Raw genomic sequence first — 12,584 nt, forward strand, 5'->3', positions numbered from 1 at the left:
TGTGGGAAAAAATCTTCACCTGCTTTCCCTCAGATGAAAGTCTACTATCTCAAATCTATAAAGAACTTAAAATGATCAGACCTTCCAAATTTAAAGACCCAATCCAAAAATGGGCATCTGAAATGAACAGACATTTCTCACACAAAGAAGTAGAAAGAGCAAATAAGTACATGAAAAAATGTTCAACATCACTGGTCATTCGAGAGATGCAAATGCAAACAATGCTGAGATTCCACCTCACTCCAGAAAGAATGGCTGCTATCATGAAATCAACCAATAACAAATGCTGGCGGGGCTGTGAGGAAAGAGGAACACTGCTCCACTGCTGGTGGGAGTGTAGACTGGTGCAACCACTGTGGAAATCAGTATGGAGATACCTCAAAGAACTAGGACTAGAAGTCCCATTTGACCCAGCTATTCCACTGCTGGGGATCTTCCCCAAAGAATTAAAAGAATCATACCACAGTGATATATGTGCACCCATGTTCATAGCAGCACAGTTTGTGATAGCTAAAACTTGGAAACAGCCCAAATGCCCATCAACTGGAGACTGGATAAAGAAAATGTGGGTTTTTTATAAAATGGAGTACTACTCAGCCATAAAAATGAGAAATTAGAGACATTTATAGCTAAATGGATGCACATTGAGGCAATACCCTTAAGTGAAATAAATAGGACACACATGTATAAATACTGAATAGTTTCTCTGGTGTGAGAAACTGAAAGTGTAAATAAGGACTAAAATGTATAATAGGAACTATAATAGGAAGAAAAGGCACAAAGGGGAAGGAAGTGGGAGGGGAAGGAGAAAGGAGAGAGGGGTATGGAATTAATATGAGGAAATGGAAAAATAGGAACAAAATCTTTGTAAATAGGGAGGACTGGAGGGGTTGAAGGGAGGGCTTGGCAAGGGTGAAAAATAAGAACCAAGAGAGATTACGTAAAGGTGCAAATTTCCAATGATGAATGTCATTATATTGTATACCTAAAATACACCAATGATTAGAATGAAAAATCGATAATGCAAAATAGAAAGAAAATGTCCAAAGGGGTAGGGATAGTGGGAGGGGCAGGGAAAAGGAAAGAAGGGAAAGCGAAAATGATGAGAAATGGAAAAAATGCAAATAAAGTCTTTGTAAATAGGCAAGGGTGGAGGGGGTGAAAGGAGGTCTAAGAATGGGGAAAAAATAAGAACCATGATGCATCATGTAAAGGTGCAATTCCCAATGAGAAATGTAATTGTGTTGTATACCTACAATGTACCAATAAAAGAATTTTTTTTAAAAGATGCATTGAATACATCAAAGAAGGCACAAAGCTAAAATTTCATTAATGAAGCAGAAATTTAAGTAATAATTGTGTTCATTAAAACTATTCTGAGACTTCTGGGAAAATGGTGAGCAATAAGTAGTAACAAGTCAGCATCTTCAAGATCTGGAATCCAGAAACTGGAAAATAATAACTTGGGGAAGAAAAGAAGGAGGGAAGTGGACCCTTGGGACCCAGGAAGGATCTGAAGAGAAAATTGGAGCCTACAGAGAAATTGAAGAGACAGATCTCAACACAGAAAAAGAAAAGGGCAATCTGCACTTTCTCCCCAACCCTTGGCTGGTAGCATAAGAAAGGAAGATCAAATCAACAGACAGAGTGAAAGTGACCAACTCCAGAAGTCTTCAGGGAGAAACATACCAATGGCATGGAACAGTGGATGCTGTGTGCTACAACAGCTGGTGAGTGACTCCAGACCAAGTGACTGCCATATACAAGAAGAGAATGCTTGGTCAAACACCACTCTAAGGAGGAGCCAACTAAACATGGGACTCAGAGCAGCTGTGGGTTGTCTGCATCTTAGGGATCCCAGTTTTAAACTCCCACAGTGACTCGGTGAAGAACACCACAGGAGACATCCATGGGCAGGGACCCATGGGCAGGCCAGCAAGAGACAGTCACAGTGTTATAAGCTAACCAACTCAGGTCCTATCCCCATGACCAGAGGCCAGGTTCAGCCTGAATTTCCATGAATTTTAAAGTCCCAGAAAAGATGCCCATCCTAATACTACTGCTGACTTGCTAGTGATTATTCAGCATGGGTCTGGGCTCTGACTGCTTGCCTTGTCTACGAGTGAGAGAAGTCATGCCTTGAATTGGACACTGCCATAAAACTGAAGCCCAAATAAGATAACCACAGAGAAATTTCTTTTTTGTTTTCCTTTTTTTATTTTTTATTTTTTGGTGAGTGGGAACATTTGGGGGGTATTTTTGTGTTTTTTTCTTTTTTTCCTTCCCTCTTGTCTTCTTTACCAGTTTCCTGAGGCTTGAATAATCTTCCTTCAGTCTTGATTCTAATTTTTTTCTTCTTTCATTTCTTTCTTTTTTTTCTTCTCCATTTTAAATTTTCTCCCCTCTGGATAAAATCACTCTATTGAGTGGATATTTACTGTATATAGTTTTCTGATTTGTCTTAGATCTTGTTATATAACCATAAATCTTTTTTTTTTTTGGTACCGGGATTGAACTCGGGTCCTTGCACTTGCACAGCAGGCGGCAAAACCACTGATCTAAATCCCCGGCCCTATAACCATAAATCTTGTACCTAGTGTTAAAGGTGGCAAATTATCAGTTATCAGTTTGTCATTTTTCAGTCTTTGTTTGATGCTATTATTATTACTGATTGTACTACTTTAGCCAAGATGACATTGTTGTATGCCAATACTTAGATTGTCTGGGGGTCATAAACAATATCACAGCTCTGTACCAAAGAACTGAGTGCTAGACCAAACAGGCTGCAAATTTTCATCCCTAATAAACACAAAAGGCAGGATCATGGGACAGAATAAAAGGTCAAAGGCTATCTATGCCTAGAAGACATCTCTGAAAAGTAGTCATTTCCTAAAAAGGTCTTGATACTAGTAATAAAGCTAAGCAATTTACAAGCCTCAATGCAGAAAACAAATAAACAAATGAGAAAACATGAAAGCAAGATGCAACTCAACACCCTAAACTCACTCAAGGCAAATCCGGCAGGGCTTGGGAAATCAAAAGCAACCTAGCTGAATTTTGGTAGCACAGAAGTTAGAAAACAAATGAATAGTCTCTTGGCAAAACCAAAACAGCAATAATTACACAGATAATTAAAGAGATGATGACCATAATGTAGGAAATAGTGAATCTAGAGTAGGTACAGAACAAAACAAAATAGAGGAGCTTAGGAAAGACATGGAAACAAACGAACAAAATTGCCCAATATAGAAAAGAACTGGATTCCATAAAGCAGATGAAATAGAATCCAGGAGATTAAAAAGTCTACTGAAAGAAGGGGCCAGGGATTTAGCTCAGTGGCACTGCACCTGCCTTAGAAGTGCAAGGTCCTGAGTTCGATCCCCCTATAAAAAAAGAAAAATTCGACTGAAATTTTATGCAGCAGAATCAACCAATATATAGAAAGAAAATCCAGATCTAAAAGACAAGGTTGGGATTGGCAATCATCAAATCAAAAAGTTCTTAAAAACAGCAAGGAACAATGAAAAATCCAACAGCTGCTAGACAATGCAAAAACAACTACTGTAAGATTAACTGGAATCAATGAAAAATCAGAAGATAGAACAAAGGGCATTAAATAAATAAATAAATAAATAAAACATTTTCAAAAGAAAAAAAAACTATTCTGAGACCTATAAATGTATTATCAACTTTTAAATTTGGTTTAGACCATAATAACAGAAAAGAAAGAACATAGCCTTTGCAAAAACGCAGATCAGACATTCACTCCAGCTTGTCAAGTCTCTCTTTCTTTTTTTGGTACCGGGGATTGAACTCGGGTCCTTGAGCTTGCGAGGCAGGCCACGGAACCACTGAGCTAAATCTCCGGCCCTGTCAAGTCTCAATTGTCTCACTGTATAGTAGGAATAATGTTTGTTCATAGGATTTTATGAATATAATTTGTCTATAAGTAGGAACTCACCTAAGAAATCTGATTGGACCTGGCCCAATTCTCCAACCTGTGACATATATCTTTATGGTTCTATTTTTATGTTTGTGCACCTGGAAGGAAGTGCAGACCATTTTCAGTTTCCCAAGACAAATGTTGCATAAATTTAACAAATGCACTTGGGATTTGAGGAAAATTATCATAGGGAGATTATATTGAAAGTTGCTGTCTTCAATACTTCATTGGTTCCAATTCTTGTCTTCCTCTTTTCCTAGTCCCGTTTTTGCTCTGGTTCAACAATGAAAAACCACCTTCACTTACTAAGAGTGATTCTGTCCACACCAACATTCTGTCATTGTTTCACCTTTTCAATCATCAATATATTTTCCTAATAAAAATGTTTCTCCTTTTAAGAGGAATTCTGTTGAATTATTTTCTTCATGTGATTACATGAAGATTTCAAAATCATCCAGGTATAAATATTTGCTATGCATAATACAAATATTAGTATTATTGTTATTATTGGTGCAGATACATTGTTTCTCAACATGTACAAAGACTTGCCTTTATCCCTTTTCTTAGGTTTTCTTTTTGTTTTGAGTTTGACAAAATTTATTGGTTATTTTGATAAAGACATTCATCTCAGTCATTTCCTCATCTTGACTTTAGATTAGTATTTCATTTGGGTCAAGAAAAGAGTATGTAGGAGAGGGATGTCATTTTAACAAACAGTAAAATGGACAAAAATGAATAGTTTGCCTACATAAAAGTAAGTTTTAAAGTTAAATTCATGTATCTTGATATAATTAAATCATGTAAGAACTAATAGTCCTATATACATTTCCATTGTTTTACTTGGGGCTTAATCTAAACTTTAATGTAAAAGAACAACTTACTAGGCATAGAGCAGGTTTCTTCTCTGGAGTTACTACCTATTAAAAAAGATCAGCAAATAACTGCCAACAATAAAACAAGTCTAAAGCTGCTTCCAAATTTAACATTGTAGGAATTCTGCAGGAAATCATTGTATCATTTTTCTTTTGTCTGTGACTGCTTTCAAAGATGTGTTTTTAAAAGTTCATATACAATACAAAAATTCAAAACAAAACACCTTATAAATACACATATCTAACAGTATATGTGGTGAACAATTCCATAAAATTTGTTTGAAGATGCATTTTCTTTCCTTTTATTTTTAAAACCTACAATATGCTTTTGAGAGGCCACTGGATGGTATATATACACTGAAAATGAACCATATAATTCTTCTAATAAGAAATCCTGTAGTGAGTTCAATTCAGATGGGATTTAACAACTTAGAAATGTAAATGTGTAGACAAAGTTACAGAATATGCATCTTTATTGTTTTCCATCTTCTACATGTCAGTTTTTTGGGGGGTGTTTATACCTTTTAAAAAATAAAAGCCAGCCAAATACTTGAGCAGTATGTACATTTAAATTTTTGGTGGTGGTTTGTATTTTAAAAGAAACAGCTTCCTTACAATTTTCCTCAAGTTCTGGTGGAAATGCTTACAGGAACTAGCTAATAAACAAACACAAACCAAGAGAAGCACTTTCTAAATACTGATTTACTTTGGTAGCAAATGGCTGTTCTTTGGAGACTAATGAAGGTAGACAAGACCATTAAAGTGAAATGGGCTACTTCAAATACTTGACACTTCACATAAAAATTTTTTTTAATTATTTTTTGTAAAAGAGGTAAGCTTCTATCCACTGATAGCAAGGTAATACCTAATAATATGATAACAAAACAAATGTCCATAAGGAAAAAAACTCTATTTTAATTTTCTCTAGATTTACTTTCAGTAATAGTCCAGTAACATTTTCCTTTCAATACAATACTCCCCCTTTCTCTATAAGGCTGTTCCTGGGAGCCAGACAGTTTAGGTAATGAGGGAGTTAATTTAGGAGTAACTCCTTATAGTTTGAAATAGTAATTTTTTGCTAATAGTTGGGTCTAAAAAACTATGCAGTTCTTTAAAAGGTACCATTTCTGATTTCTTTATTATCTGTAACCTTTGGAAATTAATCACATGAAACTACAAAATTAGCAAATGTCTTGAAATCTGTATATAACAAATAAATTACCTCTAATTTCAAACTCTCACTTATTAATATACCACTCAATCTTAAAAAAAAGAAAAAGCAGCTCCAAAGATAGTCTTATACCATTCTTCAAAAAAAGAAAACTGTTCCCTTTAACTTTACACCCACCCCATACCCCAATTCAAAATACATCATTTAATTATCTTGGTCATGGACATTTCCAAAATGAGATTTTATATTTTGCTCCCATGGCTTCAGATTATCAGAAAACCCATGCTTTCCTTTATTAAAAGAGTTTGGTCTGGCTAATGTTGGTGTATCCCTTCCAATATTCTGTATCCTCATCTTTGCTTCTGGAGGCATTTCCTCTGGTTCATTATCTTCACCGTCATTAAAAGCTGCTGCTGCTGAAAGGGTTTTTGGAGCAAGAGTTGCAACAGTTTCTTTAGGTTTACTTGATCCAAGTTTGATGGATATAGCTGATGCTTTCATTGTTGTCTGACTACCTATGGCAAATCCAAACTTGGAGATCTTTGTAGGCTTTGTTGGGAGGTCTGCAGCTTCTTCAGCTGATCGCTTCTCAGCGCTGCGACCAGGCTTCTCCTTTCCCTCTTTTCCTCTCTTTAAAGAAGTACCATCCTTGTGTCAGAATCTCTCTAATATAAGCCAATGTGGCTGTATTAGTTAGCTTTGTTGCAGCAAAAAAGGAACCTCAGACACTAGTGGCTTACAAATAAAGGTTTATTTTTCACAGCTATTTCATGTGGGCTCTAGACAGCTGCAGATGTGTCTTTGGCAGTGGGTAATCTTTGGCTCTGCTCCATGCATTTTCACTTTCTGGGACCCAGACTGAAGAGGCAGCTGTATGTAGGACATGCCATTCTCATGGTAGATGAAAAGGGGAACCAGAGTCAGGAACACAAGGGCTCTTAAACCTTTGCTCACATATGGTATATATCATGTCCTACCAGCCAAAGTCCTATTGCTAAGCTCTATGTCAATGAGTCAGAGAATTAGAGAGATTGAATGTACAAGTGGATAATGGCCAGATCTATGCAATAGAACTCTGACTCACATGCTCTGCAGCAACCAGCCCAGGAAGCCAGACCACAGCCTCCTCAGCAATCATCCCAGAACAGTTAGGACTTTGTCAATGACTGCCAGCTTCCCAGTTTTTTGCTCCTGTTTCCAACTCAAGATCAACCAGAGAAAGCAAAATAGGCCTTCCAAACCAACCACATGAGATGCCCCACTTTGGTGACCAGCCTTCAGCTTCCTCCTGCCAACATCCACCAATTAGAGTAGTCCTGGAGCCTTCCGTTTTTCACTGTGGAGTTTTCCCACTCCTCTCCCTACCTTTGAATTGCTGACAAGTGCAAGTCATGATGGTTGATTCCCTTGCTATATAGCAAACTTTGAATAAATAGCCTCTGGTTTGTTCTTGTTTGGGTCGTCTTGGTTTATTTCCACAAAATAGACCCCTCCTATGGCACCAGGGTAGAGTGAGGAGAATTGATGAAAATCTCATGGCACTGGATGAGGATGAATAATCTTTGAGGAAAGAGACAGTAATGCAACCTGCCACAGTCTACTCTGGGAATCATGAAGAGTTGCTTCCTTCCTCTCCACATACAAAATTCCATAAATGATGAGAACATTCTTGAAGTCCAGGTTTCCTGATAGTCTCTACTTCAGATCTAGACACAGACTGACCCACAAATTACTTACCCAATGTATATACAATAGTGGCTCAGGAACAAGGTAACAGTAACAAATACTCATCAGGAAGGGGGGATCCAGAGAGGGCATCAATAGCAATTCTAAAATCCACTACGCAGAAGTTTGAAGGTTTCTTCTGCTGCACAGAGGAAATGCTCCTGAATAGGGCTTGACTTCTGCTCCCTGGAAGTAGTTTTCCAGCACACTTTCCTCCATGGCTTTTGGATCTAGCCTTCAGGAGGGCATTCCTTTTGCATTGTACTTCTTGGCTATGTCTAAAGAGGCGACTGGAGAGTATATCGACCCTCATGGCTAAGCATCTTTCTCAGCCAGTTTCCTATCTATAGAGATATGGGGGCCCCACAGTTTTGCTTCTGTCCTAAATAGAAATTCAGCCTTCCCATACACACATCATCCTGACATTCTGTTTCACTACATCATAACCTAAAATCACAAGTATGTAAAATATATTTTCTACCTCCAAATTATTGTGCACATCATTTATACCAAATACACATAATTTCATAGCACAAATTTCCATCTTTACATTTTTAAATAAACTTTTGATCAAAAGTCAATGCTGCATCTTTTGGGGGTTTTGTTATGCAGCATTCCATTTCTGGTACCAATTTCTGTATTAGTCAACTTTGCTGTAATAACAAATGTCCTCCAGTCTCTTGGGCTTATAAAATAAAGGCTTATTTAGCACTCATGTTACATGTAGATACAGTAGACTCTAACTCCACTCCACATAACTTCTTCTCGGACCTTAAGTGGAGAAACAATCTCTGCTTGGCACATGCAGGCCTCATGGTAGATGAAAAGGAATCCCATGGCAAACAATTTACGGTTTTTCATTACATCTGTCAAAGGTGATTGGCCAAAGTGAGTAGCATTGCCAAGCACAATACCAATGCAATAAGGAAGAACATTCCTCCATGAGTTGGAACTGCCATGGGTTAAACTATACAATCTTTTCACAAGAACAGGGGAGGCAAATTGTAGGGCACAGGAAAGAGGATGTTACTACAACCCCTGCAGTGAGTCCTGGTCTCTTGTGAGCCATGACAGCACAAGGCAAATTAAAGAATAAAGATAGGAAACAAGACTTAGAGAGAAGCTGGGCTTTGGGCCTGATCAGTGCTGCTCTGGGCAGCAAAGATATAGGCACCCCAAACTTGCCACTATTTATTGGGTTCATAGGGAGTAACAGATGACTCAGTGGATAGCAATAATCCTAAATTGACAAGGATCTTATAATCAGAGGAAGTATCAGATGTCTTGAAGGGTGGCAATAATCCTATGGTGATGAGGCTCTTATGCTGATGAGGATCTTAAATCAATGAGGAGCTTAAGTTGATTAGGATGGTGAGATGGGCAAAACATTCATACAACAGTGGGTGGGATGAGTTAAGCCAATAAGGAATTCATCCCTCCTTAGGTAAAACACTTCCCTTACTACTCAGTTCTCAAGGAATCAGGATGTCTTCAGCTGATATAATCTTGCCCTTGGGAGTCACAGTATCATGGGACCACTGAGGTCTCAGCTGTGCCTGGAGGCAAAAGTGGTGTTATGTTTCAGCATGTGTAGCCAGCCTGTAGGCAAGAAGACTAACCATAATTTAATTGTGAAGTGATTTTCCCCAAAAATTATATAGAATGGCTCTCAATAGCAAATAACTGGATAAATAATCAAATCGATCACTATAGTGAAGAATAGAATTATTTGAGGAATATGTTTTTTTTCTTAATAATGACAAAGCAAAATAATAAATAAATGAGTTTTTAAACTTTTTTGTTTATAATCATGCTTGCCAAGAAACCAGTCTTGTCATCTCTTGGGAACAGTGATGATTACTGCTGTGTGCAGCTATAATTTATACTGCCTTACAACTGCTCCTGTTAAAACTTTAAAAAGAAGGAGGAGGTGGAAGGAGAAAAGAAACTATGTTTGTGATTTGCTTTTGCTTTCAACTGGTTTGTATTCACTCCCTCTCTAGTCATTCATAAACTTGTAGCAGTCCATGTGTAATACAATGAAAAAATGTTCCCCATCAACTCTGCTCACTTTCACTTTGCATTCCTAAAACCAGCAAGACCAGGGAACATTTGTTGGCTGTAGAAGGGTAGGATTATAGATTCTACCTGTTCTTCCTGCCTGCCACTCCTCTGTCACCAGTTCCTAGAATATTACAATTACCCAATGTACGTAACAGTTCTCAAAGCATAAGAGCAATCTGCCCTATAGAACAGTACCTGAATGGTTAGTTGTTTTGGCCTTGTCCATGCTCCAAAGTTGGGAAGAGAGACTCAATTATACCTCTTGAACTAGGCAGCTGCTAGTTTACATATGCCTTTGTGCCAAATAGGTAAAAGGTGTGCTCTCTAGATAGGGAAAAAGTATGTTCTTTATGTAGACAAATTAGAAAAAGCATCCCACCACCACGGATAATTTTTTTTTTAAATGCTGTGTACTTTGGCAAATTACTTAAAGTTGCCCCTCTATACCCCTACCAAGGTGAGCACATGGCTTAAAGAAAGTAGTTTTCTGGAACCAAGTGTTGTGGTGTACCGCTATAGTCCCAGCAGCAGGGGTGTGAGTTTGAGACTAACCTGGGTAACATAGAGACCACATCTATAAAACAAAGAAAGAAAGAAAGAAAGAAAGAAAGAAAGAAAGGAAAGAAAGAAGGAAGGAAGGAAGGAAGGAAGGAAGGAAGGAAGGAAGGAAGGAAAGAAAGAAAGAAAGAAAGAAAGAAAGAAAGAAAGAAAGAAAGAAAGAAAGAAAGAAAAGAAAGAGAGAGAAAAACAGAAAGAGAGAAAGAATATCTTTACAGGAAGTAATAAACACATCCTATCAGTCCTAGAAAATGTTGCCCTTTGCCAGAGTTTAGGGTTGGGCATTGCAGATGGGCTTTGATTGTAGATCCCACTCACTCACCCCTTGAACCAGATACAGTATCTTTGTCTAGTGTGCAAAAATACAATTATAAATGCATTTGACATTAAGCATGAGATGTAAAAATCTCATGTAAAACTTGTCCACATGTACATTTCCCTCCATAAATTTCATTCTCAGCTTCTGCAGGCCAGGGGTGAGTGGTTTAATTAAACTCCCAACTGATGTGAGCCAGTCACTTGCATGCATTCTTTATTGAGAGAGGAGACTTAAGTGATGCAGTGGTTTGAGCACAGTAAGACCTTTCTCCTCTATGTAGGGTATGTTAGGTTGCGAGCCTTCCAATGGAGTTCTATACTTTCTGAATGCACAAGCAAGTTGGTAGGCTGAGACATGGGGACATTTTCCTTCTCTTTCACTATGATTTTGCATTTTATTCTTCTTTCTGGCTCAACCTTTTGCACTCAAACCTTTACCTTCTCTTGCCAATTGTCAGTAACAGTATACTTCAAAATGTTTGCAAGAATTTCTCCAGACACCGCTGTCAACTACCACATATAGAAGGCTTCTATAGTAAATGGCTCTCATTAGGGTTTTGCTATACGGTATCATAAAGAAGCCATTCTTCGTCCCTGCGCTTCTCACAGCATCGTGTTCAGCAGTGAGGATGTACAGATGGATGTCATGCGACACTCACAAATAGAGTTTTAACCAAAAAATGGCCAACAAATTAAAACCATTTACTTTTGAGGGAAGCCGATGTCAAAAGCATTGCCTCAGCGTGAACTGCAGTGTGGGTCTCGGTTTTCCCTGTTCGCACAGTTTCCACTCTGGTGATGTATGCTCAGTGTGCAAAAACAATGAGAGGCGACTTTTTCTTCTTTTTTCTTTAGCAGTCCTGGGGATCAAACCCAGGGCCTTGCACATGTGAGGCCAATGTTCAACCAGTGAGCTATGCTATACCCCCTGCCCCAACTTGTTAGTAGAAGTATCTCCAAATAAAGTAGAACTGCTCATCAGAAGCCAAAAGAATCTCACAAATGGAAAAAATAATATTTTTAGAAAGCTTAGCTCTAAAATTTATCAGTATAATTTGAAAATTGATCTTTAAGTGATAATTTTTTAAAATATGCATTTAAAAAGAATTTCATATATTCACTTAGCAGAGGAAAATAATGTAGTTGATGGTTGCAATATAACCAAAATGACTTTATATAACATTAATAAATGGTTTATAAATTTCCAATGCATTATGATCCTCCTTTGCAATTTTATTTGGCACAAAGCTAGAAGAAAAATGTTTCAGTTGTAGGTATGGAGAACTCAAATCAAACTAATAAAAATGAAATAAGTTATTGCACATGACAAAAAGTCTAGAAGTAGGGAGGGTTATAGCATTAGTTAAGTCAGAGGATAATGATGTTATCAATTCCATCTATCTCTCCACTGTTTTGACTTTAGTCTCAGGCTGGTTGCGGATGATGGACTTACTCTTAGGAATGGAGAAAATACATCGTAGAAGTCACCTAAAGCTTCCACATCTCATTCCTAAGCTGTCTCTTGCAAAAGAAATGGAATTCCCCCAAAAAAGCCAGAGCCTCTGTTAGAGCTGGGCAGGCATTAGTTATCCCAAGGCACATGGCTCCATGATATTGGAGTCATTCTGTTACATAATTGGGTTTCTGATAGCAAAAAAGAGGAAGTGGATGCTAAATAAGGAACCAATAGGTTCCTCAGATAGCTAAATGCACAATAAATCTCAATAGAGGTATCACCAAAATTATTACTGACATTCTGATTACAAAAGCAAAAACCTTTATTTCTCAAGAAATTATCCAGTTCCTTCGTAAGGATAATTATATTAAAAACAAACTCTTGTACATTCTCAGGGAGGCATTTATCAAGCACATTCAACCTCATCACAAATTTCTCACTAGTTTTAGGGCAAATACTGCCACTTTTTAAATTGTT

The 12,584-nt window shown here is 37.6% G+C and overlaps 1 pseudogene; it reads right to left on the reverse strand.

Annotated features, from left to right (window-relative positions):
* Positions 1–6,190: 6,190 nt before the first annotated feature.
* LOC101705529 (PEST proteolytic signal-containing nuclear protein pseudogene) overlaps positions 6,191–12,584 on the reverse strand; it is a 52,266-nt pseudogene continuing 45,872 nt past the window's right edge.

This window comes from Heterocephalus glaber, unplaced genomic scaffold (assembly GCF_053883595.1).
Source record: "Heterocephalus glaber isolate CG9 unplaced genomic scaffold, H.glaber_assembly_v1.0 deba00001587, whole genome shotgun sequence".
Taxonomy (NCBI): domain Eukaryota; kingdom Metazoa; phylum Chordata; class Mammalia; order Rodentia; family Bathyergidae; genus Heterocephalus; species Heterocephalus glaber.